Source organism: Furipterus horrens, unplaced genomic scaffold (assembly GCF_987537825.1).
Source record: "Furipterus horrens unplaced genomic scaffold, mFurHor1.1.pri manual_scaffold_9, whole genome shotgun sequence".
In the NCBI taxonomy this organism is placed as follows: Eukaryota; Metazoa; Chordata; class Mammalia; order Chiroptera; family Furipteridae; genus Furipterus; species Furipterus horrens.
Window position 1 is genome coordinate 87,854,013 of NW_028327179.1, and position 27,387 is coordinate 87,881,399.

General features: G+C 52.3%; 1 pseudogene; it reads right to left on the bottom strand.

The window, feature by feature from the left end:
• Window positions 1-231: 231 nt before the first annotated feature.
• Window positions 232-27,387, bottom strand: LOC150002143 (vimentin-like; annotated as a pseudogene).

The window sequence follows — 27,387 nt, forward strand, 5'->3', positions numbered from 1 at the left end:
TTTTTTTCCTTTGCTCCCCTCCACCCAGCACCCCTCTTCCCTCCAACAATCCCACCCCCACCCCTTAGCTCATGTCCATGGGTTGTGCCTATAGGTTCTTTGGCTTCACCCTTTCCTGTACTATTCTTCTTTTTCTTTTCTTTTTTTATTTATTATTATTGTTTTTCTAGTACAGTTGCCCCACTCTTCCCCCCGTTGCTTCTCCCCATCCCGCCCACCCCCTCTCCCACAGTCAGTCCCCACTCCATTGTCCATGTCCGTGGGTCATTTATACTAGTTCCCAAGTGTGTGCAGTTTTCATTCCAGATCCTCAAGATGCTGAGAAGTTTCACTGAGGACCTGTCCATCTCCGGTTTCAACTGTCTTCATCAGAGCTGTCCTTTAGGAGTGGGTGTCAACCACAGGCAGTGACTCCAGATTGGTTTCCCTCAGGCTCGGGGAAGAAAAGTTGGGAAGGAGCAAGAGAAATACTGCTCTCCTCTCCTTCCAGCAGCTTCCTGTAGGTGGCAATCTCAGCGTCAGCAGGTCTGGTACTCATGAGAGTGAGGAGCCACCCCTTCCTTCGTGTTCTGATCTCACTTGCAGGCGGCCACTTGTGTCTCCCCAGGGGGCCGCTTCAGCAGCAACGTTCTCTTCCATTTCACACAGCTGGCGTCCCACAGACCCGTTAGTTCTTTTAAATGCATCCACTTCGCTGGTTAGGGAGGGCACCTGGTTCCAGTACTCATCTGACTCCCGCTGCGCCTGGTGCAAGGCATCATTGTTCCTGTTGGCAGCCTTGGAGAGGTCAGCAGACTGGGCTGGACTTGCACCATTCCTCAAGGTTCTTCGTAGCAATGCTTTCACACTGTGGCCGTACATCATGCAGGGCTGCGGCGAGGTCAGGCCTAGAAACATTCACATCAATCTGGACGTGCTCCTTCTGAATCTGGGCCTGCCATTCCTGGATTTCTGCATCACGGAGTTTCTTCAAAAGGCAATCTCTTCTTGCAAGGATTTCACTTTATGCTCAAGGTCAAGTGGTGCCAAAGAGGCTTTGTCCGTATCCCGTCCAAAGGACTGCAGGGTGCCCTCGGCTTCCTCCCTCTGAAGCATCTCCTCCTGCAACTTCCCTGGGAGCCGCATTAGGTCCTCAGTCAGGTAGTCCGCTCCCCCTCAACGCAGGCCTTGTGTTGGTGAGCTGGTCCTCCTCCTCCTCCTCGAGGCCTCCCAGGCGCGACTTGCCCTGGCCCTTTGAGCTGCTGGAGCTCAACCAGCAAGATCTTGTTCTGCGGCTCCAGGAAGGGCACCTTGTCGATGTAGTTGGCAAAGCAGTCATTCAGCTCCTGCAGTTCCACCTTCTCACTGGTGGCAGGTGTTCTTGAACTCGGTGTTGACGGCGTCAGCCAGCGATACGTCTAGAGTCCTGCAGCAGCCGCACGCCTGGGACACTGGTCTCTGCAGGCGCACAGGTGAGGAGCGCACGGTGTAAACAATGCACCAAAGGAGACCTATGCGCTGCAGCTGGTGCTGGCGCGCAGCGTGCCCCCAGGCTGCAGGTGCGGGTGGATGCGGTCACGTAGCTCTAGCTGGAGCTCACCAGCTGGCGGTGCCGGGGCCACTGAACATCCTATGATAGGAGGACGAAGACACGTACCTGGTGAGTGTGACTTTGGAGGGTAGCAGTGGGCCAGGCGGCTAAGGCGGCGGGACTGGGACCGGCTCCGGGCAAAGAGGCGAGCAAGGGTGCGGTCGGTGGGAGCGCTGCTGCGTCTCTGGCGCGGGGACCCGGGTGGAAGCCTGGCCGGTAGCTGGTGCAACAAGCCCTACACCCAGCACATCATCTTAACAGATTCACACAGACTCTCACACCGAAGACACAGCCGCAGAAAAGCCATGGGCGAGGCAACCACTAATCTCTCTGTCTCTCTCTATGGATTTGCCTATTCTGGACATTTCACATTAAGTGAATCATACGCATCGTATGATTCCATTTATGACTGGCCTCTTTCACTCAGTATGTTGTTTAAGGTTCATCCATGTTGATGAGCATGTATCAGTTCTTTATTTCTTGTTATCACTGAATGCTATTACACTGTACAGATACACCACATTTTGCTCATCCATTCATCAGCTGATGAACATATGGGTAGTTTCAGCTTTTTGGCTGTTATGAATAATGCTGCTGTATACTCATGTACAGCTTCTGTGCGGACACGTGTTTCCATTTCTCTTGGGTATAGACCTAGGAGTGGAATTTCTGGAGCTTATGATAACTATATTTAGAATTTCGAGGAACAGCCAAACTGTTTTCCAAAGTGGCTACACCACATTACATGCCCACAAGCAGTGTCTGAGGGTCTCACTTTCTGCACATCCTCACCAACAACTGTTGTCACCTGTCTGTCTTTTTCATTATAACCACTTTGGTGGGCATGTAGCGGTATTTCACTGCAGATTTAATTTGAATATCCCTAACGACCACTAAAGCCCAGCTATATATAAAAAGGAGAATACATCACGATCAAGTGTGAGTCAGCTCGTGACTAGTTCAGTTTATGAAAATCAATCAGTGCAATTCACCATGTGGACAATAAAATAAGAAAAACCATATGACCATCTCAATATATTCAGAAAACTCATGACAAAACTCATCATTATGATTTTTTTAAAATCTCAGCAAACCAGGAATAGAAGGAAACTTTCCTAACCTAATAAATGAAATATCCAAATAACTCTTCAGCTAACTTAATTAATGGGGAGAGACTGAATGCTTTGCCCTAAAATTTGGGGCTGAGACAAGATTGTACTCTCATCACTCCACTGAACATTGTAACAATAATAGAAATCCTAGCCGGCTCAATGAGGCAGAAAACTCACCTCTTTAACATTCAGCAATAAAAAGATATCTGAGTTTTTAAGAGGGCAAAAGAGCTACAAGAGAAAAAAAATCACCAAAGAAGATATACAGATAACACACAGAAAGATGTTCAACATCATTAATCATTAGGTAAATACAAACTAAGCTACGGTGCAATACCATGACACACTTGTTAAAATGGCTAAAAACAAAGTGACGATACCAAATATTAGAAAGGAACTCTCATACATGGCTGGTGGGAATGCAAAATAGCACTGCCAGTTTGGAAAACCAGTTAGCTGTTTCTTTTCAAGTTAAGCATCCAGTTAGTTATAATATGACCCAGCGATTCTATTCTTATTTACCCCAGAGAACTGAAAACTTGTGGTCACACAGAAACCTATATGCATATGTTTATAGCATCTTTCTTCATAAACACCAAAAACTTGAAACAACCAAGATATGCTTCAAGCAGTGAATAAACAAATTGTCCTACATCCATACAGTGCCTCCTTAGCAATACCAAGGAGTGATTCTTGTAACGTGAATGGATTGCGAAGACATTTTAAATGAAAGAAGTCAAAGGCTGCACGGTGTTTGATGGGGCTAGAAAACAGATCAGTGGTTACCAGGCACTGAGGGAAGGGTGAGGAATTGATTTTAGAACAATGGAACTGTGATATACGGTATTGGGTGATGGATGTAAGACTGCATTTGCTGAAACCCATAAAACTGTACACCTTAAAGAATTAACTTTACTTAGTGCTGATTTAGTGGGGGGAAATCAACTGAGATGTTCGTTCAGGAAATCCCGGGATGTAACAAACGCTATGAAAGTAAATTTTACTTGTTACAAATGTATATAATATAACCTCACTGGAGAGATGGGGGAAAAGTTGACCAAAGCAACTGGAAAATAGTTTTTTGACTGGATACTGTAAGGCCAAGACAAGAAGGACTCTACATAAACAGTTTACTCTAAGTGGTATGCTTGTTTCTCACAAGGATGTGAGTTATCAATTTTAGATCTACTTTACATACACATACAGACAGATAAATATACAGGTCTGTGTGTGTACATGGGTTAGTACATAAACGTACGTATTTCCTAGCACTGTCCACTGAGAGGGTCTATGAGCAGTGACCTGCCAGTAGCAACAAGTGTACCCAGTCATTCTCAGCACAACAAACCTGGACAAAGGACTTGATCCTAATGCTGATACTGGAAAACGTAAGATGAGCTTCGAACATCTTATAATGCCAGAAAGTAAGAAAGTGCCAGGGCAGGGGGGGGCAGTGTAAAAGGTAAAGAGCTCCCACTGGCCAAACCTGGAACAATTTAAGCAATGAAAGAAAAAATACTGTACTGGAATCAAAAGAGTAAAATAAATACCTATGAGTCCATGCTGATGAAGGATTGAATCAAAGAAATAAATGGAACAGAAGAAACAAATCATTCTTACAGGAATATTTCAAAAAATATAGGTACTCTTCCCTCCTGCAGGAGGAACATTCTTCCCCACTTCCATGCGAGTGTGGGCTGGTCTGAGTGGCTCTCTTCCAAGGAAGGACAGAAAGGGAAAGTTAGTAGCATCATAGAAACCTGGACGTGGCCTTTACCATGTGATCATGGTTCACACCACCAATGATTAAGTCATGACGAGGCATAAGTCATCACACGTCCCCTGATAAGAGAGAACCTCACCTCTGTCTCATTTCTAAAAACACACAACCCCAACCTAACCGTGAAAGAACATCAGGCACACCCAAACTGAAAGACATTCCACAAAATATCCAGCTAACACTCTTAAAAACCATTAAAGTTATGAACAATCAACGAAAGACTAAGAAACTGTCACAGATTGAAAGAAACTAGTCAGACATGATTAAATGCAATGTCATATCCTGGAACAAAAGAGACCTGTAGTGGAATTACTGGTAAAATACAAATAATCTGTAGTTTATTTGGTTAACGGTATTGTATCAGTGTTAATTTCTTAGTTGTGATACACGTACAGTGGTTATGTAAGAGGCAAACGTTAAAGGAAGCTGATAAAAAGGCATATGGACTTGTGTCATCTCTTCAACTTTTCTGTAGACCTAAGATTATTTTAAAATAAAAGGCAGGAGGGCGGGGGAAGAGAAACCAAAAGGGAAATGAAAAACAATCTGGAGAAAATAGTTGGAACATATGTAGTTGTAAAAGATTACTATCTAAAAAATATTTTTTAAAAGCTTCTATAGGCAAGAAAACCTCCCAGGAGAAAAATAGACGAAAGAATCAAACAGGTATTTCTTAGAAAAAGAAGCACAGATAGCCTATACACATGCAAACACTAGAAATTCGGGAAAGGCTGAATCAAATCAGAATGATCGTTTCATACACACCAGACTGCCAAGTGGCAGCAAAAATATGGAGTAGTGTCAACTGGCACAAGCGCATTGGAAAATAGTATGGTGTCACCAAGCAAAGTGAAACACGCCCATAGCTTTCAATCTACAACTTTCAGCTGCACCACTAGGTATTTCCCCTAGGAAGAGGCATACATGAACACACCAGGGTGCATTCATAAGAATGCCCCCAACAGCATTTTCATATTGGCTCCATACAGGTAACAAGCAAATATTTGTTAACAGTAGTATGAATAAATAAGTTATGGTATATTCATATAATGAATACTGAACAGCAGTGAAAAAAAATCAGTGAATGTGTATTATATAATAAAAAATAATACACATATTAAAGTGAATTAGTCTAAAAATAACACTGAACAGTAAAGGCAAGAACAAGACTACTCATATATTTTTATTTATAGGGTTCAAAAACTGGCAAAACTAAATATAATTTTAGAGCTAGATACAAAATATTACTAAAATTTTACATAATTTAATACTAAGTTTAGGGTAACAGCTACTTCTGGGGGAATGGGGAGATACAACAGGGCTTCTGATTTGTGTGTGTGTGTGTGTGTTTGTTTTTGCAAGGAGGGAGGGACTGACTGTGCTGAATGATGAAATCAACAACGTGGAAGTCCCTGGCAATCTTAACCTCCAGTTTCAATGGGAACAGTACTGACTGGGGCTGACCGAAGAGTGAGTGAATGGTAGGGCAGTGAGCGTGTCTGTGTGGATAACTCTTTATCAAATGTTAGGCAGGAAGAGGAGCAGAGAAATATGGCGATCACTGGAGGAAGCTGGTACAGTCAAGAAAGTTTTGCTTGTTTTTGGAGGTAGGAGATGCCAGAGCTGATAAAAATGCTCCTTATGGTTTGTTGCCTCTGTACTGTCTCATCAGGTCCTTAAGATGCAGAAGGGATACATGTGTGTTGATATAGAACAACACACGTTCTGTGGAAAGAGGACCCAGAATCATTACACGTGAAACCGGAAGGAAGATGGATACGTAAGTACATTTATAATTTGGTTAGTAAAACGGTAAGTTTCCATTTGATGGCTTCAGTTTTCTCAATCAAGTCTAGATGAAATCAGCTATACTACTATAAATAAAATAACAGTTACGTGGAAGGAAAATGTATGAAATACTCATCTTGGAAATGGGAAAGGAAGCCTACTGGAAAAGTGGGTCTCAAGTGTGAGCGCATCAGAATCCCCAGCTGCCAAGCCCGGCCCAGAGCTTCTGGTTCAGCAGGTCTGGGACAGAGCATGAGAATTTCCATTTGTAGCAAGTTCCCAAGTGGTTCTGATGCTCATGGGCAGAGGACCATGCGTTGAGAACGAAACACTATGCTAGAGAAAAGATATATGACTGCCAAATAGTATTTGGTGTCAAACGGAGACACAAAACATGAATTTAAAATAAACGCATGAGCCAGAGCGTGACGTTTCCCTTCGCAGTGCTCTGCTCCTTTGGCAGGGGCCTGGAAACCATGTGGGTGGGGCTCATCTGGGAATGGGGTTTGCTAGGTGAGCGTGCTGCTGGGAGGGGCCTGGGGGCTTGCGGATATATTTGAGAGGCAGGGGTTACAATGGGTAGGGAAACAGGACGGATAAAGACAGACGGGCTGAGGGGCAACGAGGAAGTGATGGGTCTCGAGTCCCAGCATCATGGCATGGGTGCACCTGAGCAGGCGAACTGGATGGGGGAGGAATAGTGGTCCAAGGATGAAACGCTTCCCCTCCCGGGGGGTGCAGTCTGTGGCGGTGATAACACTCAGGGTGTGAGATGTGAATGACTGAGGGACACAGAGATGGGGAAAGCTCAAGAAAACAGGAGGCCAGGGCATTTAGTCGTCCATCCAAGTGGGTACCGCGGTCACCGAGAATGACGTTACACGTGGAGCTGGAAGTGGGGGCAGGGGATGTCCTCCGTGAGTGATGGCCAGTGGCCGGGTGTCAGGAAGGTCACTGCAGGGAGGATATTGAAGCTGGCCTGGAAGACTGGATTGAGATGAGTGCGGTACAGGGGACAGCAGCAGGGAGGGGATAGTTCCTCCACATACTTACCTGCAGTGTGGGGGAGTGGGTGGGACTGGGAGGAGGGGCTTGACTTCAGGCTTCGCCCCTGGGGTAAGGAGAACACGTCTCTGAACCTTCATGAGGGCCCGCCCCCTCCTGTTCCAGGCTGCTGACAGACCCAGGATCACTCTCCACTATTAATAGCGGGAAAGGAAACTCAAAAGAATGCCCAGGAAGAGGGTGTGTGGAAGGAGGGCAGGAAGGCAGTGAGCTGGGAGGCTCTGGCCTGGACACCAGCGTCTGCCACTCCTTCCTTTGTTACCCCAGCTCTCCTCCCTCCCCCAGCTGCTGTTATCTCCAGGGAAATAAGACCAGAAAGCTCCAAGGGGGCACAGAGAAAGGGCAGAGAGCAGGCAGGATAAGCTGATGTCTGGTGGGAAACCAGAGACCTGAAGCTTCTCGTGCTGGTTCTGCCTCTAATCCCTAAGGCCTTGGGCGAGTCCTTGGCCCTCTGTACAAGAAACACATCTATGGCCCTGGCCAATGTGGCTCAGGTGGTTGGAACATCATCCTGTAAGCCGAAAGGTCACAGGTTTGATTCCTGGTCAGGGCACATGCCTGGGTTGCAGGTTTGGTCCCGGTTGGAGTGAGTAGGAGAGGCAATCACACATCGATGTTTCTCTCCCTCTCTCTCCCTCCCCTCCTCTCTTTCTAAAAATAAAATAAAATCTAGAAAGGAAGAATGTTGATCCCACCACCTCCAACCCCCACAAAGGTCCTAACCAGGTTGTTGGGGTACGGGGAGGGCTAGGGAGACTGATGGGGTGGACAGCATCAGCAAAGGGCATGTGGGCAGGGGCCTGCTCTGGCAAACAAGGTCCGAGCTCTGGACCAGGAGCCTGGGGAGGGGAACAGGGAGGCTGACTCGCCCACCTCACCTCTACCAACCAGCTGTGGTGATCTCCCAGGTCAGCACTGGGCTTGGAGGGAGCCCAGACCCTCCCTGTGCTCGGGGTCTGGTATCAGCTTCTTGTGGCTGCCATTGGAATTCCCACCAACTGGGTGGTTCAAAACAACAGAACTTTATTCCCTCAGACTTCTGGAGGCCAGAAGCCTGAAGTCAGGGAGTGGGCAGGTCTGCCTCCTTCCGGCACCTCCCAGGGGGAACCCTTCCTTGCCCTGCCAGCTTCTGGCCACTGTTGGCATTCCTTGGCGTGCAGCAGCCTCATCCCAGTCTGTCACCATGATCACAGTGCTGCCCCTTCCTCGCTGTGTCTCTTACAAGGAAAGTTGCCAATGGGAGAAAAGTATGACTGCCAAGTCAAACTGGTCAGCGAGCACTTAGGTGATCCAGGGTGACCTCACCTCCAGGTCCTTCGCTTAATCACATCTGCAAAGACCCTTTGTCCACATAAGGCCATAATCACAGGATTTGGCATCTATGTCTTTTTCAGCCTGCCACAGGTCCCCCATCTGAAAAATGGGGGTAATGGCCTCTGGAGCTGCTCTCTAAACCCCTCCAAACAGCCCTGGCTTGGGCCAAGGACCCCAAAGCTGCACCTGGTCTACTTCCCTGGTGTTAGGGTCTGAATGCTTGGTGTCCCCTGCAAATTCACATGGTGAAGCCCTACCCCACAATGTGACAGTATTAGGAGGTGCAGGGCTTTTAGGAGGTTTGCACGGGGTCATGAGAGTAGCCCCTGCCATGATGGGGTTAGTGTCCTTGGAATCGAGGAAGAGCCACCAGAGCTTCCTGTCTCTGCCACATGAGCACATGCAGGAACGCAGCTGTCTGCAAGCCAGGAAGAGGGCGCTCTCCCTGGTCTCGGACTTGCCAGCCTTCAGCACTGTGGGAAATGGCTGTTGTTTAGGCCACTCCATCTACGTGAGTGGTTCTCAGCCTTCCTAATGCCGCAACCCTTTAATACAGTTCCTCAGGTTGTGGTGACCCCCAACCATAAAATTATTTTCGTTGCTACTTCATAACTGTAATTTTGGTAGTTATGAATCGTAATGTAAATATCTGATAAGCAGGATGTATTTTCATTGTTACAAATTGAACATAATTAAAGCATAGTGATTAATCACAAAAACAATATGTAATTATATATGTGTTTTCCGATGGTCTTAGGCGACCCCTGTGAAAGGGTTGTTCGACCCCCAAAGGGGTCGTGACCCACAGGTTAAGAACCGCTGGTCTATGGGATTCTGCTGCAGCAGCCCAAGCTGAACAAGACAAGGGGCTAGGAGTGGAGGTTAATAATGAAAAGAAAAATAGCAGGAAGAATGGCTCCAATGTCTGGGGAAGGGCAGAGTCCCAGCCTGCCGTCTTCAACCCCAGTCAGGTCAAGTGGTCAGGCAAACAAGTGTGGCCACAGTTTCTAGTCATGCCCCACTGTCCCCTCCCCTATTCTGCTGGTGTCCCCTGGACAGCAGGATAGATAGCACCCCGGGGGCTCTGAGGACTGGCTTCTCGGCATGGCCTCTCCCAAAGGAGCCCAGAGCTGCCCCCTCAGGGGAGATAATTCCGGGCATTCTTCAAATCTGGAATTGTTCAGCCCTTATCAGCTTGTTTCAGCTGGACTGCCCTACGCGCGCTCCCAGGGTGGGTCCTCGCCTGGCCATTTCCCTGGGCAGGAGCGGGCAGCCATGTCCAGCATGGAGGTCTCCTCCCAGCAATGGAGCACGGCAGGCTTCACATGGGCACACCCTTCCCTGCAGGCGAGGGCACAAAGGCCAGAGGACCTCAGTCCACCTTCTGCCCCCAGCCCAGCACCCACCTGGGAATGTGGCCCAGAACCTGATGGTACCCACTCCAATCTGTATACACCCCCGCCCAGTCCCACAGTGTGACCCCTTCTCTCTTTTCCCCTCCTCCTCCACAGAACAGTGGCTACGAGCATGCACCTAGGAGCCTGACCACCCAGATTCAGGTCCCTGTTCCACCACACACAGCTTGTGTGCCAGGCAAGGGTCTGAACGCTGTTCCTCAGTTTCCCTGTCACAAGTGAGGAGGGTAATAATAGTAACGAAGTCAGTCATACACACTTAAGTGCCGAGAACAGTGCCTGGAGGTAGAAAGTACTCAGTTAAACTATGTCAGCTATGATCATATCCCAAGGCAGATGGAAAAGGCTCCCTTCCCTGGCCAGTCACACCTGTCCGGTTACAGAGCCATGTTGTAACATGCCTACTCCTCCTCGGGGGAGGCTCACACCTGCACAGGCCTCCACCCCGGGGAGGGTGGACACAAGGCTCCCCCAGACCCATCAGGGCTCTTCCCAGGTTCCCCAGTGAGGTGTGGCCACTTAGGGGAGAGGACAGCCCCTGGGTGGCTATGGCCAAGCAAATTCCCAGGTAAGAGGGTACACTGAAATCTTCCTGGGGAAGGAAGAGGAACACGAGACTGGGGTGGCACCTGGCTCCAGAAAGCTTCCCCACCTCCTCAGAGAAGCCTGGGGGACAGTCAGAGCAGCGGCGCGGATGGAGGGGCTTTCACATTGAACCCGGGCCCAGTCTCACAGGGAAAGGCCGGGTGGCCGGACCCCCTTCTGTGAGAGCTGTGTAAGACCCGTGGGCTCCAGGACCGGTGCCTGGCGTTAGGGGTCACATGGGGAGGGAGGTATGGCGGGGTGCGCCCACCTCCTGCTCAGCTCTGGGTTTCCTCCTTGGTGAAACCGAGCTGCGGCACCTCTGCCTTGTTGCAGGGGGCCGGGAGGGCAGGCTGACGACGCAGCTCTGGGCTGTCTCCTGAGCTCCTCCCTGACGAGGAATCTCAGGCCCTCTCTGGGAGGGACACCCACTCCGCACTGTCCTCCCAGACACACTCCCGAGCCGGTCAGGTGTTATCCAGTGTGGGCTGGCTTAGGCACCAGGGCCTGGATGAGATGGCGGGGTGGGCGTGGAGGGGGAGCTGGGAGGCCTGTTCCGAGGAGCTTTGCTCCCAACTCCCTCCCTGGGACGCCAGCTCAGGGGCCTTAGTTTCCACACGCTTCACAGAGGCGTGGCTTCAGTGATCTCTGAGGTCCCTCCTATGACAATCAGAGCCATAGTTAGCTGCACCCCGTAAGAAGCTCTCCAGGTGACAGGCAGAGGGCAGAACCCCACCCCCACCCCAGCATAGGACTGAGCTCCTGAGTAGGAGGAGGCTTCGAAATACATTCTTTGAATTACTCATTATTATAATTCTGTTGCTGAAGGCAGAGAGGTTAAGAGGAGAGCCTGGAATTCAATCAACTGTGCCACCCACGATTTTGGCCCTGCCTCTACCTGTGGCAGAGCCCCCACTGCCCCCTCGTTCCTCTCCCACCCACGTGGAGGTCCCCGCTGCTCCGTTGTTGCTGTTCCTAACAAGAGGGTGTGCACGCTGACCCCGGGAGGTTTGCCACAGGTGTGTTAGTTAGGCTTCAGGTACGGACGGCCAGCCTGCTCCTGAGCTGGAAAGAGGACTCACCTCCTTAAAACAATACCCTTCCCAGGGCTTCCTAATCCCTTGGCCTGCTGCAGACCATGTGAATCCTGATCTGGAAGCCCGGGCGGCATGCCCAGGCGCTGCCAGCCCACTGGCCTGCGGGGGCGGGGGCGATGCCTGGGTGACTGAGCTCATGCCTTGCCAGGAAGGGCTCCTGTATAAAGGTCAGAACAACGAACAGGCCAGCACCCCGGGAGGAGTGCATCTCTACACTACTTCAGGGACCACAGATGTGACGTACATGCAGCCGCCACAGGGAGAGTGACTCCGTGGGATGGGAGACCCAGGACCTGTGTGAGCCCGACACCCCCGGGGTCTTGGTCTCCCCGTCTGTCAAAGGGGAGAAAAATATCTATCTTGGAGCAAAACAAACTTTTTAAAAAACATGTGTAAGCTCTGGGGGAAAAATGTCAAAATACTCCATCCAGGTGCACAGAGGGGCAGGTCTGGCTGGACGGGAAGCCGGGCTGCCAACCGTGCCAACATTCTCCTGTGTGCCAGGGGCACAGACGTCTCACCTGGAACTCCGGACGGGGGGTGGGGCAGGGCGCCGCGTGTCCCGCTGAGCCTGCGTTGGCTGAGACCATGGGCGCAGGTGTGCGTGCTACCTCTACCTGCACGTGATAGACTTTTCTACAGATCCATCAAAAAGTGTATCATCGTTACCCTTAAACTTATACAAGTACTGACTGAGGTCTTATCGTATCAGCCAGACGCCGAGGTGAGAGTTTCACATGGGATCCCTCTGTGTCTCCCACCCCGAGGGGAGGGGCAGGACACCGGGGAGACAGGCCCGGCTCCGTCCCACCACGGCCACCATGGCACAGGGCACACGCGGCTTTTCCCCTGGCCCCAGGCGCACCTGCTGCCCTCCAAGTCCTCGGACACACACACACGCTCCCCAGCCAAGGCGCGCGCGCACTTGGCATCCACCTCTTCCCTCCACAGTCCGTGCAAAAACAACCTTTGCAATTATTTTTCTGAGGGAGCACGTTGCCATTCCCACACCACCTCCCAAAACCACAAAAATAACCAGATGTGTACCGGTTTCTGGGCTGCTCCTGGAAACCCGCGCCAGGGACCAGTCTCCAGCCCCTGGCTGAGAACAAACAGGGGCCGGGAGCCAGAGGGAAGTCCAGCACGGATGGGGGGACAGTCGCCTCTGGGAGTGCAGTGAGAAAGTTCTGTGAAGCGGGGCCTGTGAGTTTCCCAGGGATCGACGGGTTTCCGCCCAGTGGAAGCTGAAGGTTAAGGCAGCAAGCAGAGCTTTCCAAATTCCCAAACGTTTTTTTTCTGTCCTGGACAGAGTTCACCCCTTCCAGGAATAACACCTGCATCCTTCTCGCTGCATGGTACTCCATGTCAGTCCTTGGTCCTCAGCCTAAATCTGCGCATGCCGGGCTGTGGCTCAGTTAGCAGGCTCCTGAAACCCCCCTTACTCTGCAAAGCCGAGTAATAAAGAGTCTTCAATAAAGTCAAGACTCTGCTTTTGGCCGCAGAGGTAGGGAAAAAGCATGGTGACTCCCCATGGAGTGAGGAATCTGGATTTCTTTGTTGTTTAACATGGGAGAGCTCTTAGCTTTCCGTGGGGGGGGGGGGGGGGTAGGAGTGCATTACTGGCTTTGTTTAAAAAGAACAGAGTTCATTGGCCCTGGCCCAGGAGCTCAGAAGGTTTGTGAGCGTTGCCCTCACACACCAAGATTACAGGTTCGATCCCCAGTCAGGGCAAATGCAAGAATCAACTAATGAATGCATCGATAAGTGAAACAATTGATGTTTCTGTCTCTCCTTCCCCCTTCTCTCTCTAAAATCAATAAATAAAACATTTTTTCAAATCAGAACAAACATTTGTAAATGAACACGACTAAACAAACAACTTAGGGCTGGCTTGGGGGGAGGGAGGTGGGCAGTTAAAAGCCAGAATCATTCCTTTTGAACAAAGCCAAGTGGTCCCAGTTTGAGACTTGAGACAGTGAAGCTGGTCAAGGAAGCTCAGTTTCCTACGGGCTCCGCCTAGGGAAGTGAATCAAGGATCCCAGAGCCAGCCCTGGTTGGAGCCAGGTGTCCAGACAGCTGACAACTCATCCCCCCAAACTGGTTGAGGTTTAAAGACACCAGTGAGGAAGAACGCAAGGGGAAAAGGCGTGCACACACTCACACACAGTGATTTCGCAGCTCTTCTTTTCAGGAGAAACTGGGAGCACAGTGAAATGTTTCCCCGTGAAGTTCTGCAGGTCAGGCAAGGGGGTCAGGTTTTCTCAGACCCCACGTGACTGATACTGAAGTTAAACCTGCGCTGTGGAGGGGAGGCACCCTCTCCTGCCCCTCACCTCACATGCTCCCATCCCAACTTTTCCTCCCCCACTCTCTTTACTGCGTTTCTAGTCTCGCCACCCTGCCCAGTAAGTGCAGAAGCCCAGGTGTCTAGGCCAAGTTTCTCTGGCCCACCCTGTGCCCAGGACACTAAGGCGTATGTGCCTGAAGTGGAAGGGGCTACTTGGAGCCTCTGACTCCACTCTGGATAAATTGCCACCATCCTCCTGCCTTGCATCTCCCTTCCGGGAAGTGGGAGCAGAGCTCTGGCGTGCGGCACAGCCAAGGGCCCTGGAATTTCAGAGGCCGGGCCCCCCATGGGTATTGCCTTTCTCATCCTCCCTTGCAGACTGGTCTCCGCTTTTACAGGGATGGCATCCTACCTTCAGATGAAGCCGAAAGAGGAGCCGATGCCCACCCCTCAGGCTGGGGAAGCAGGGGCCAGAAAGGCAACGAGTTACTGAGCAGCCAGGGCCAAGCGCTGGCTGAGTCCCCAGCCCTGTGTGACCACTGGCTGGGCACGTCCCCTGTTCCAGAAGCCATGCAGATTTCACTTTCCTCTGCATCCCTGGGTCCTGACATCAGAACGAGAGGGACCCTAGACATCACCTAATCGCACCCCAACAAGGGAGAGATGGGCAAACAGGAGGTCAGAGTCCAGGGCACCAGGCCACACCTCCTTTGGCTTCTAGGGCTCTGTGGTCCAACTCCCAGAGCAGGCTCCCTATCCTGTGGGGCAGCGACTGTCAACCTTTTTCATCTCATGGCACAAGTAAACTAATTGCTAAAATTCTGTGGCACACCAAAAAATATTTTGCCGATCTGCCAAAAAAAATATATATATAATTTTCATTCATTCACACTGGACAGCTATTGTGTGGGCAATTGTCATTTTTTAATTTGACAATCAAAGGGAATAACAGGTCAGTGTCCTTGACTAGTCAGGTACTGCATGTTTTAAAATTTTTTGCAACATACCAGCTGGAAATCACTGCGGTAGGGCCATACGCCCATGTGCTCCTGGCTGCAGCTCCTGCTCCCCCTCCTGGCCATTGGACAGGGAGGCCTGTAGTGAGATGAAAAGATAGGGCCTAGGCCAGCAAGACCACGAGAGCCCCCAGGACAAGGGACGGTACACACGCCATCCCTCACATTATCCAGGAATTCAAGGTGTCACCCGCTGCCATGACAGTGGCTTCCCCTGCCTCCAGCCATCTCCAATGATGCAAAGCCTCAGGGCTGTCCAATCTAGGCTCCCCCAGCCCTCTTGGGTGCATCCGCACATTCAAACCTAGTCCCATTATGTCAGCAGCTCTGGGGCAAAAAAAAGAGATAACAAACAGGAGGGTCCTTGAGGTCTCCTGGATCAGCCCCTCCCCAACATATGAGTAAACTGGGGCCCCCAGGGAGCACTCGGCCCCGAGTGGTGAAGCTTCTTCCTCTTGCAAACCTGGTCTCTTTTTTCTCTCTGCTCTTTATTCGACACCCAACTCAGGCGGACCCTCCTGAGTATCTGCTCCATGCTCACCACCACCCCATACATACATACATACACACACACACACACACGCACGCACACGCACGCAAAGCTTAATTAACAGAAGGCCCCAGCAGCAGTTACAGCTGGTGTGTTGGCAGAATTGCTCAAAAAGCCCATGGAGTTCAGAGATGTGATTCTGTGTGGTCAGAGCCAGACTTCCAGCATCCCCCTGGGCCCGGGAGTAAAGCCAAAGTGTTTCTCCACTGAAGTGCAAGCTCACAGGGTCCCAAGGGGAGAACAAGAGCCTACAGAGAGGCTCCCACCCAGTCTCTCCCCAGGTGTCCGCAGCTCTTGGGTGCCGGGGCTCACTGCAGCAGCAGGATGGCCTCAGAGCGAGAAGCAACATTGTGTGGTGCTCCAGAGGGGGTTGGGGGAGGTCTCCAGATGAAGGTAGCCTGCCTGGAACTAGGGATGTGCTGGGGAGTGGGTTGACAGCACAGGGCTTGAAGAAGGGGAGCAGCATGCCGAGACCCAGCCAACACCTTACTCAGCAGCGCCCCCTAGGGCTCGCGTACAGGGCTGCATCTGCCTGACCTGGAGGGGTGCCTTAGGTGCTAGCAGCAGCTAGGAAAATACAAGATGCTCCCCCACCCCCTTCAGCCATTTGGCTCCCCGACTCCCAGGAAAAATGACAGCCTGAAGGTGGATGAGAGCCATGTACCTCAGCAAGCCCAGCTTAATAACCAGAGTTGGGAGAAAACCCCAAGCCCTACCGAACCTGCTGAGCTACTGAGGCAGTGCTGGCTGACAGCACAGCCGCTGGAACCCCCTTCTCCCAGTCCTGGGGCAGGATGACAGGACAAGGCACTCACACTGAGTTTACAACACAAACGTGATGCCGTTAGGATCAGGGCAGAGGCCCAACAGGAATGAAGCCAGGAGCACCCACGTTTGCCACATCTGGGTGGAAAGATCAAATATCATACACACCCACCATGTTTGGTAATGCTTCCAACCTCTGAAAAGCAACACCATTATTAACACCCAGGAGGGGCCTCGAACGTACCCTGTTCCTGCACAGGTTCTGATACAAGCAACTTCCAGCCTGGCCCCAACCAAGCTTCTATGCCGTTTCCTATGAATGCCCTAAGGAGGGAGGGCCCGCTAAAGCTTCGCTTCCTCATCAAAAAGGTCTTGCTTATTTAGCCAAGCCCCAGACCCACGCCTGGTGTGCTTTCACACCTGATGTACTCTCAGCCCAGTCCAGGTCTTCACGGGGGACTGCCTAGGTTTTAGCACTGAACATCGCATATCCCAGGATACGTCTCAGTCCCGGGAAAACTGGGAAGGTTGGTCACTACCTTTACATCAGTATTTTCCCACAAGATGTTAATAGATGATCTACTCAAAAGAGGATGGAGCAAAAGAAAAGGTTCCCTAGTTAACAAATGTTTGGGGAACACTGGATTAAACAAAGGTAATAAAGTAAAAGCTCAGATCATTTCACATCATAATACTGATTTTCCCAAGGAGCGGGACAGAGTAGACAGCATTTTCCAAACATTTTGGGACATAGTTCTCTCTTTCCCATAAAATAATTTTTATTCATTTATCATCCATTGAGAGCATAACTATTAGTGTCTTGAAGACTACTAGTGTTCTCTGTGGACAGTTTAGGACACTGCCTCTTTTAACACAGTTGTAAAAATTTTGGAAAAAAAGACCATACAGCCCTGGCCAGGTAGCTCAAGTTGGTTAGTGTTATCACAATAGGTCAAGGTTGTGGGTTCGATCCCCGGTCAGGGCACATACAAGAAACAACTGATTTCCCTGGCAGGGTAGTTCATTGGTTAGAATGTCATCTCAATATGCCAAGGTTGAGGGTTCGATCCCCAGTCAGGGCACATACAAGCAACCAATGAATGCACAGATAAGTAGAACAACAAATAGTTTCCTCTTTCTCTAAAATTGATAAACACATTTAAAAAAAAAAACAAATCAATGAATGCATGAATGGGTGGACAAATCATCAATGGCACTCTCCCTTTTAAAAATCAATTTTTTTTAATTTAAAAAAAAACCCATATGGTGCTAGTACTGATTTACCATTTGGGTAAACTGAGGCACAGAGTACTGCCCACTGGGGTTTACTGTGCAGAAAGCCAAATGCCTCCCTGTGAGTAGTTCCTATCTGCCTCCCACTTCTTGTCTTTGTGAGGAAATAGTTGGCGCCCAGGCTTATGTTAGTTGCTGGATTGTAACCCCATGCCCTCCCCCTCCTGCCCTCCCTGGATGTCGTCACTGGGAATTTGGTGTGAGAGGGTAGACTTGGTTGAGAAGGAAGCTATTTAGCAGGAGAGGGGGAGAGACCCAGATGTGCAGACTGGACCAGGGCAATGGAGCAGTGGTGGCCGAGGAACATGTTTCCACCAGGTAGGAAAATAGCTGTGGATGAGGCTCCATTTCAGTGTGACGGGTAGAACCTGCAGGGATCAGGGTGCAGATGGCTTCAAAGTAAAGGGCAGTGCACTCTAGGGCTGGGGTAAGAAGCACCTGGGGAAACAGAGAAGGTGAGGGGGTTGGCTGGCTGAGCCCCTTCTTAGCCAAGCACACCCTGGCCACCCTCATCCAGGACTGTGGTCTACAACTAAGCCCCAGAACTGGGACCCTCACTTGGTCCAACCTGACTGTGAGGCAGTGACTAAATGGGGGAGGGCTGGTTCCCCAGGAAAGAGCCACAGGGGAGAAAGCTTGGCCCAGTGGGGCCTGGCTTGGGAGAGGTCTTTTTCATCACACCTCACACTGGGCTAGAGCTGAAGCCAATAAAGGAAAGGAAACTAAGAAGTGTCAGCTACATCGCCTACATAATTGTGTTGAACCTTCATTGTTGAGGAAGGCATCACACCCATTTTATGGCTGGGAAAACAAGAGTACCAGGAACAAGTCTGAAGTGACAAGACTGGTTAAGTGCCAAAGCCCAGACTGAAATACAAGCTTCTAACTTCAAAACTGGGGGCATATGCCAAGAGATTTCAACCTTTCTTCTCTTTGACAGAACTTTTTTCTCAAAGAAATGTTTTATGTGGAGACATACTACACAGAACAAATAAAAGCAAAGCTGCACTAAGTGGATGGGAGGCAAAATCGCCCCCTACTCTTAGTTTTCCCCTCCAAGAACTGCTCCATCAGTACCGAAAAGCTGGAGCCACAAAAAACAAGGGCTAAGCTAGAATTGGCTCACCCAGAAGGTAGCAAAGCTTCAGGCCATTGAGGACAACTGCTTATCTTTTATTCATGCAGATACAAAGCTGATCTGACTGGCAAGGTGAGGACTGAGCAGCTGCAGAGAAACCCTTGGTTTTCAGGCACCAGGTCTATGGTAGCATTTGCAGGAAATCTATTTCGATATCCATTTCGTGCTTTGTCTTTATAACCGAACCACTGATTTTTGGTTAGGCATATGGGGGCCTGAAATAAAATTACTTTCCCTAAGGAAAGTACTCTTTCCTGCTTCCCTTGCACCTAGGTGTGGCCACAGGACTAAGTTCCATCAACAAATGCAACTGCAAGTGTTGTGTGTGGTTTCTGGCAGGTAACTTTGAAAGAGGAGCTGCAGGCTCCTTGTTCCTTTTTCCTGATATCTGGAGCTCAAATAGCCATTTTGGACCATGAAGCAGCATACTAATGGTGGCAGAACCACCACACCAGCCCTCTGCAACTATTATACAGATATAACTTGTCTTTTATAATGCAGTATTTCTTTTTAGTTGCTCTGAGCAGCCAAGTCAAGTCCTAACAAACAGAAGCCCTAGCTGCTGTACCTCCCACAGCTCTTCTGCTCCCAGGAGTCCCTGCTTCCTCTCAAGCCCATATGCCTGTCCCTGCAATGCCCAGGACCAGCCCACCTGCCACCTGCCCCTCTTGAAAACAGGTTAGGAGCCTTGCAGTTAGGAAGCGCAGAACTGGCAGGCAAGCCTTTGGGTTCTAAACCAGGTTGCCACTCACTTATTCAATAAATATTTATTGAACATCTACTACATGCCTGGTACTGTTCTAGGTGCTATGGCTACAGCACTGAACAGAAGCCCCTGCCCTCATGGAACTTATAGTCTACTCAGTGGGGAGACAAAGAAATGAGGATACTCAGGTGGGAAGTGCTGTGGAGAAAATAAAGTCAGGGGACAAGGGTGTGTTGTACAAGGCATCCCGGAAGGCCTCTCTGAGAAGGTGGCATTCAAGCAGAGAGCAGACGGAAAGGAAGCACGGAGGCATCTGGTTATCTGGGAAAGAGGCGGTTGTGGGGTCCTTGGTGTCTGGGCCTCAGTTTCCCCCTCTGGAATATCTGTGAGGAAGAGGCTGTCTAAAGGCAACCTCATGCTGTCCCAGCTGGAGACTCTCGCTCCAGTCAGTGTGTCCAGAGCAGGTCAGCACAGAAGTCAGCCCGCCTGGGGACAGACGGAGCCCGAGGAGAGGTCAGCGAACATCAGGGGCAGTGGCCTCACACCTAGCCGATGACTGTAAGCATTGTCTCCTCACTTGTCCCTTTTATGCTGAACTTGAAGTTGCAAGGTTAGAGACCAGGCAGCTGTGGGATCCTGGTCAGACCATGTGTCCCCAGGGACCTGGCTCTAGGAGGGCCCCCTGCACCCCAATCTGGGGCATGCATGGCAAGGCACAGTCAGCCACTCCTCAGAATTCTCTTCCCCCTGGGCTGAGGCACATAGCCTTCCGGCCATGACAATTGGCGGACGGGGTGCCACCCTGCGCCCTGGCCCTGGGGAAGTTCGAGGTGGCTGACCCGAGGGGAATAAGGCTACAAAGGAAGAAAGAGTGGTGGTGGCGTGTGTGTCAGGAAAAGGGGTGGGACAGAGAATGGGCCAGGAGACCAAGCTAAGTTGGGGGTCCGCGCCAGCTACTACTACTACAGTGGCCCAGGGTGGGGCTGGGGCTCAGAGCCAATACAAGAGCTTGGGGTGCAGGGTACGAGGGGAGGGGCTGCTCCTGAACCCAGTCATCTAACCACGCATTTCTAACCACCTATCTGTTACACATTCTGGCTCAATGTTGTGGACACTATTGGGCCTCCCAGACAATGACAGACACATGCAGTCACAATGGATGACGGCCAGCACTGGGTCATGGTACTCAGGGAGCCCCTGGAGAGCCCAGCTCCTGAGTAACAAAGTGGCTCCAAGCCTCGGCTTCCCCTAATGGTGAAGGGGTGTGGAGAGAGTCTGAGCACAGTCCAGAGTTGCCCCCATCATGCAGTCCTGCCTGAAGAGCATCCAAATGAGTTTCCCCAATGTGCAGGAGAAAGGTGCAGTTCCAAGGAGCTGTGGCTGCAGTACAACCACATGGCTCCCGGGAAGCTGTCACCAGGAGTCACTGGGAACTTGTGCAAGGGACCTCACAGCCCCATCTGCATTCCCTCATCTGAAAAATGAGCAGGTACAGATAGATGTTTTCCAGAAGGCTTCCCAGCTCTGGAATTGCGTGTTCTGTGATCTTCCAGTTTATTTAGAAATGCTGCAGAAATTATCTTTGTCAACTGAGTTCTACTTTGCACGGCCTGCTTGAAGGAATCTTGTGGTAAACACTTGTCAATAATAAAGATCTTTTGCGTAGATTCTCTGGAAGGCTTTCCTTAAGACAATACCTACAGTTCTGAGGCTTCTGTCACAGTTCCAGATCTGCCACCTCATCTGATCTTCTAACAGCCCCACACAGTGGACAGGACACATGACAAGGAGAGGCCCGTGCAACTTCACCCACGTTCCTGGGAATGGGATGTGACAGGGACACCCCCACACATACCCCCTGAGCTCCCTGCCCTGCTTCAGACCCTATGGGCACAAATAGGAAGTGAACCCAGAGATTCCTGGCCTCGGTCTGAGGAAGTCTCCAGGGGGCTTGGGCTTGGACTTGGGCTGGTGAGCAGGGCGGGCAGAGGAAGCTGTCTCCGATTTCCAGTTATGAGGAAGGGCTGGCGCTCAGCAGACCTGCAGAGGGCCCCTGATCCGTGAAGGGTGTGAAGAAGCAGGCCCCTCCCAGGGCAGGCGCCCTCAAACCCCAAACTCCCTCCCACCGAGTGCAGTGAGCTGTCCAGAGAGTTCTTCCCACCTGCCTGAGCTTAGCGCTAAGCTGTCCTCACAGCAGCCGCGGGTCTGGTCGGGGATCCCAAGCCCACAAGCCTGGACCCTCAGCGGTTGCCCTCGCCAGCCCTGGCTGCTGCAGAAAGAGCCCGGGATGCGAGCTGGCCTGGGCTCCCCTCCTGGAGCCTGACGGTCGGGGCCAGGGCAGTTCCCTTAGTTCAGCCATGAGCGACTGCACTGTGCCCTGGGGGTGGAGACGAGTATGCTGCAGCCCCAGCCATTGGGGGGCTCACCGCGAGGTGGGGGAGGTGCCCAACAGACCCCTTAACATAACTGGGAAAGCGGGGAAGGCATCTCAGCAGGATGATTCCTGAGGTTAATTTTCCAGCCCTCCCTGCTCAGGGGAATTCAAGCCAGGAGGAGCTCCTTCCTTCTCAGCTTCCAAAAGGCAGGCAGCAATGCCCCCTCCCTCCCCTCCCCCCAGGAGCCCTCCTCTCCCTTCAAACATGGATCCCAGAGGAAACAGCAGGTGCAGCCTCCATGCTGCCCCTCCCCCCACCTCTGTGCCCTGCCCTCTCTAGGCCCAGGGCAACCCCCTGTCTCCCCACCCACCCAAGAACCAGCCCAGGCATGCCAAGCTCCCCTCCTCTGCCCTTTCCGGGGTGGCCACAGCCCACAGCTCCGGCCAAGTTGCCACCTGGTGCCTTGGTAACCCTCCCCCCCCACCTTTTCATCCCTTCCCAGCCTGTCCCCTACCCCTCCTCTTCTCACACCTGCTTAGACCAGTCTGCCCCAGCCCCCACACCTTGCTCACTCCTGCCTCAAAGCCATCCCAAGCAGCACCATGCTAGGAACACCTGTCGTCCCCCACCCTACCCCCTCCAAAGACTTTCTACAGCTCACTGACCCCATCTCAAGAACCCCCATCATGATCCCCAGCCTCTAACCTGTGTCCTCTGCAACCTGCAAATCATTGAGCCTCAGCTATCCTAGGAAATCATGCCCCATCCCACGTTGGCCCTTTTATGTTAAAATTCTCCATTTAAACCTGGACCTCCTTCAGGAAGCTTTGCCCAGTCACTTCTTCCCAACTCTCAGCATTTCTTTGCACCAGCCTTCCTCTTGCACACCATGCCACACTTTAAGTTTCAGTTTTTATTACCACACATGGCTGGACACCACACACATGAGCAGAATCCTGATGCTGGGGGCATCTTCAGCCAACCAAGTGCTCAGTGCGTGTGCTTTATTGGTCATGATAGCTAAGATGGACTGAGCGCTGACCACGAGCTGGGAACAATGTCAAGCCCAATGTCCAACCTTCAGAGCAACCTGCAGGTTAGAGATCTGTTGTTATTTTTTTTTGAAAGGTTTTATTTATTTAGAGGGGAAGGAAGAAAGAGGGAGAAACATCGATGTGCGAGAGATACATCGATTAGAGATACATTGATTGGCTGCCACTTGTACGCCCCCAACTGGGGACCTGATCCACAACCCAGGCATGTGCCCTGACCAGGAATCAAACCAGTGACCTTTCAGCTTACAGGCCGGCACTCAATCCACTAAGCCACACCAGCTGGGGCTTATCATTTTACAGATCAGGAAACTGAGGCTCAGAGGTATGACTTGCCATGTGATTCAACCAAATGGGTATCAAACCAAAAAGCACTGGTCAGGGTTCTAATACATCTCCAGGCCCTTGGGTTTCGTGCTGTTTATGCCAGAAGCTGCGTGACCTGCCTGTCTAAGAAGGTAAGCTCCCAGGGGACCTGCCCAGGGCTAATTCCTTTGTAAAGGAGACTCATGCTATAAGCCTGTTTGTTTAGAAATGAATTGCAGGATTCCAGCACTTTTGGGGATCACACCATCCCTGATGACTGTGGCCCAGGTGGCTACATCATCAGAAGGGCAGAAATGGAGTGGTCCTTACCGACTCCCTCCACAGCCACTAAACACCAAGCCTGTACCACACCCCCACCCCCGCCAGCCTTTTCTGGCCTCTATGTCTGCAAATAATAATCATAAAAATTCCTTGCTGATTTACACTTTTCAAAGCATTTCCCATTATCACTGCATAACCTTAATAGTGTTTGGGGGGTGTGCTCGGGAAGGACAAGTAAGTGACTTGCAGCTGGGGGCAGGAGGGAGGTTCTGCTTGGTTTTTGTTTTCCACATTTGTTTACTGCTTATCAAACTCCTACCGTGCCCCATGCTAGGCTTACAGGTTTGCGGATGGCCTCCTGGAAAAGGCAGGGCTTCCAGACAGCGCCCAGAGACCAGGGAAGCCAGTCCAGCCTTGAAGCAGCTTTTCCCATGGGTGGCTCCAGAGCCAGCCTCTCCTTTTAGGGCAGGGGGTGGGGATCTTGTCCCTCAGCCCCCACTCTCTCCTCAAAGCTCAGAGCACTGGGGACTTGCTCATGTCCCTTCTTCCCTTCTGGGTGGCCCCAAGAGGCTCCTTACAGGAGGAGTGCTTGTCAAGGACCTGAGAACAGGGCTGAGAGCACTTCCTCTCCCGTCTTCTCAGCCCCAGCAGCAGTACGAGTCTTCAGACCGCCATCCTCAGAGCTGTTCCTACCATTCCTCACACTGTGCCCTTCTCCTCCAGGCACACCCTCCGTGCACTGGGAGTGCCCTTCCCTTCCCTTCCCTTCCAAGCCAGGCTGCGGGAGCCTCAAGGCTCCCACCCGAGGGTGCCTGAGCCCGCGCGCTCCGAGCTCCAGCACCGACAGTTCCCTGGGGGGCAGGTGCAGGGAGGAGACTTGACGACCATTCCAACTCACCGTCCCCGTGTTTCACCCCAAATGCCAGCACCTGCCAGCACCAGTGTGGGCTCTCACCTGACCCTGGGGGGGGCGGGGGGATATCACACTTTTTCACTGCAGACTCATGCTCAGTCGGACAAGAACGACATGCGCCTCTGCCTGCCGCTGAGACTCCAGCTGTTCCTAGGGGCTCCAGTAGGGTTTGCAGCTACCGCCTGTGCTCCCAAAACAGTAACATTTCACCTTTGTTAGGAAAATTGGGGTGTTTCTAAGCCGCAGCCCAAGCTGCGTGAAAAAGTTCTTGCTCATACGAAGCGTCTGGGGGGCGGGGGGGCAGTATCCTGGCCATAAACCAGGGATCCTTTGGTGAAATGGAGGCAGGGACCTCACTCAGGTGACTCTGGGACTGTGAAAGGTTTACTTATGTCCCCTCCACCTGCCCCAGCACGGGCTCGGTGGCCTGAGCCTGCACACACTGCCTGGAAAAACCTCTTTGCCCTCAAGTAACACACTGGGGTGGCGGCTTGTCACCTGCTTCAGGACCTTTCTCGGGAGCACCCAGAGCGCCGTTTTGCCTGGAATCAACGACCACATAATACGGCCCCTCAACCCTTCCAACTCGAAGTAACGGAGTAATCAGTCCCTGACGGTCCCGTGAAACCTTGGGGCCGCGGGGTGCCCCAAGTCCCGGCTCTCTTTGCCCACAAACCCATTTAGTGCCAGCGCTCCTCCATCTGCCCCGATACAATCCACCGCCCCCTTCATCCGAACTGAGACCAGGTACAATCCACGCTCGAGGCCCAGCACCTGCGGATTCTCGGGTTTGGAAGGGTCGTGAATGGTGCAAGGTCAGGACTCTGCGCGTGGCCCCAGCGGGAGGGGGCGGAGGGGCGGCTCCAGTCCGCGCAGCGGGCTTCACCGCATGCCCTCCCTGCCAGGGGCACACGGGCACGGGGGTCCCGGCCACCACTCACCATCCTGGGAAAGCGACGGCCGCGGCGAAAGCAGCAGCAGCAGCGCCGAGAGGGCCAGCGCGGAACGCATCGTGTCCTGGCCCCGGGCCCGGAGCAGGTGGCTGCGAGGCTGGCTGAGGCTCGGAGAGCGCGGGCGCCGCTCGCGGAGGCCTGGCGGTGGCTGCGGCGGCCAGGCGGGGACCCGGTGCTCTCCTGAGTGGCGCACTGGTGGCCCCTTCTCGCGACTGCTGCCGCAGAGCCGGCCGGGGCTCGGAGCCAGGCGGTAGAGGAGCCGCGGGCGGCTGCGTCGCGGGCGGTGTCTGCGCGGCTGCGGCCGGGCGGGCGGCTGCGGAGACTCCCGTCCTGTCCGCGCCGGCCCCCGCCCCCTTCCCCTGGAGCGCGCTGGCGGCGGCGGGGCCGGGTAGGGCAGGGCTGGGCGGGCGCTGGGCCGCGAACAATGAGCAGAGGAGGAAACTCCGCCCTTGAGAGCGGCGGGCGGGGGAGCGCGGCGGGAGAGGGCTGGGGTGGGGGGTGGGGGGCGGTGCGGCCGTGTGCGCGCGCGCGAAGTTGGGGGCTGCCGGTAGTGGTGTCAGTGTGTGTGAGGGACGGGGGGTTCCGCGCCGGCTGGCTCCCTGCTGGCGGCTCACAGGTGTCGCCTGCCTTATTTTGGGGGGGTTCCGGCGAGACCCTCACACCGCCCCGGCCCTCCCACGCCCATATCCGGAGCAAGGCGAGCCCCCAGCCCTGTGTGTCCGCTAAGCACCATTCGAGCCTCCAGGCTGCAGCGCGTTCTGCAACGCCCAGGAAGCATGTCTCCCACCTGCCAGGTGCAACTCACCTGGGGGCGAGCCCGCGCCGCGCGGGACTGCTGAGCGCGTCTGTGCTGCAGAGCGCGCGCACTGGGCAATCTGGACTAATTCGTTGCTTAATCTCTCCAAGCCGGGCTTCCTCACTTGTGAAATGCAGGTGATGGTAAAAATAAGACATTTTTGAGGGATTAATACGTGCCAAAGAGCTTTACATATATTAATTTACTTACTCTTCACAACATCCACATTTTTAGCCTCATTTTGCAGACAGGGAATTAAGTCAAAAAGAGGTTAAGAAACTTGCTCAAGGTTACGTAACTGGTGAGTGGCAGACCTGCCTCTCAGAGTAGTAGTTTGGAGAAATACTTGTTCAGTATCTGGCAAGGAGTAATTTCTCAATAAGTATTACCTATTGTTCTTTTCAACGACGATTATTCTTCCTCTGCTAAATAAAGAACAGCAATAAAGATTTAGGGCTCTAAGATCAAAACGGACTTGGGCTGGAAACCTAGCTGTACCACCCAAGACCCTGGGCAAGTTAATCTCTGTACCTCGGTTCTTTGCGTCTGCGGTACAGGGATAACACCTACCTCAGAGGGCGGGGGGCTCTGAGATTAACTGAAATAATACCGGAAGAGCGTTTAGCCCAGGGCCAGGAACACAGAAAATCTCCGTGAATGAAGCGGCCCGTTCTCTATATCGTGGTGAGAAATTTGCAAAGTTGGGATGGGGGTGGAAGTTGAATTCCATTAGCCGAGTTAGCCCGGCGAAAGAACAAAGAAGCACCCCTCTTTTTTTCAAAAGCTGCAGGCGGCGATGGAGGAGGATATGTAGATCGTGGAGCCCCCTGCAGAGGAAGCGCGGGGTGGCGCAGGTGCGCCGAGGCGGGGGCGGGGGCGGGGGGCTGCGGCGGGAAGGAGAGGCGGAAAGGGAGGGGAAGCGGACCTAGAGCGGGAAGGATGATTAACCCGGATTTGGGTCACGTGACTCTCGGGCTGATAATCTGGAGTCTATGCCAGTTGGGTCTGGGGTGTCCCCAGGACGCAGCCCGTGCCAAGCACCGCGGGCTCCTTGAGCCCCTCAGGTCGGCTGCGCACAGGCGCTGCCTGAGGCACATCGTCTCTGGAGCCGCGAAGGTAGCGCGGGAGTCCTGGCTGCCGTTCCGCCCCTGCCAGGCTCAGGCTTGGGAACGGCTGACCCGGCTGTTTTCGTCAGGAAGTTTCTGCAGGCTCGTCCTGGCCCCGTTTTCCAT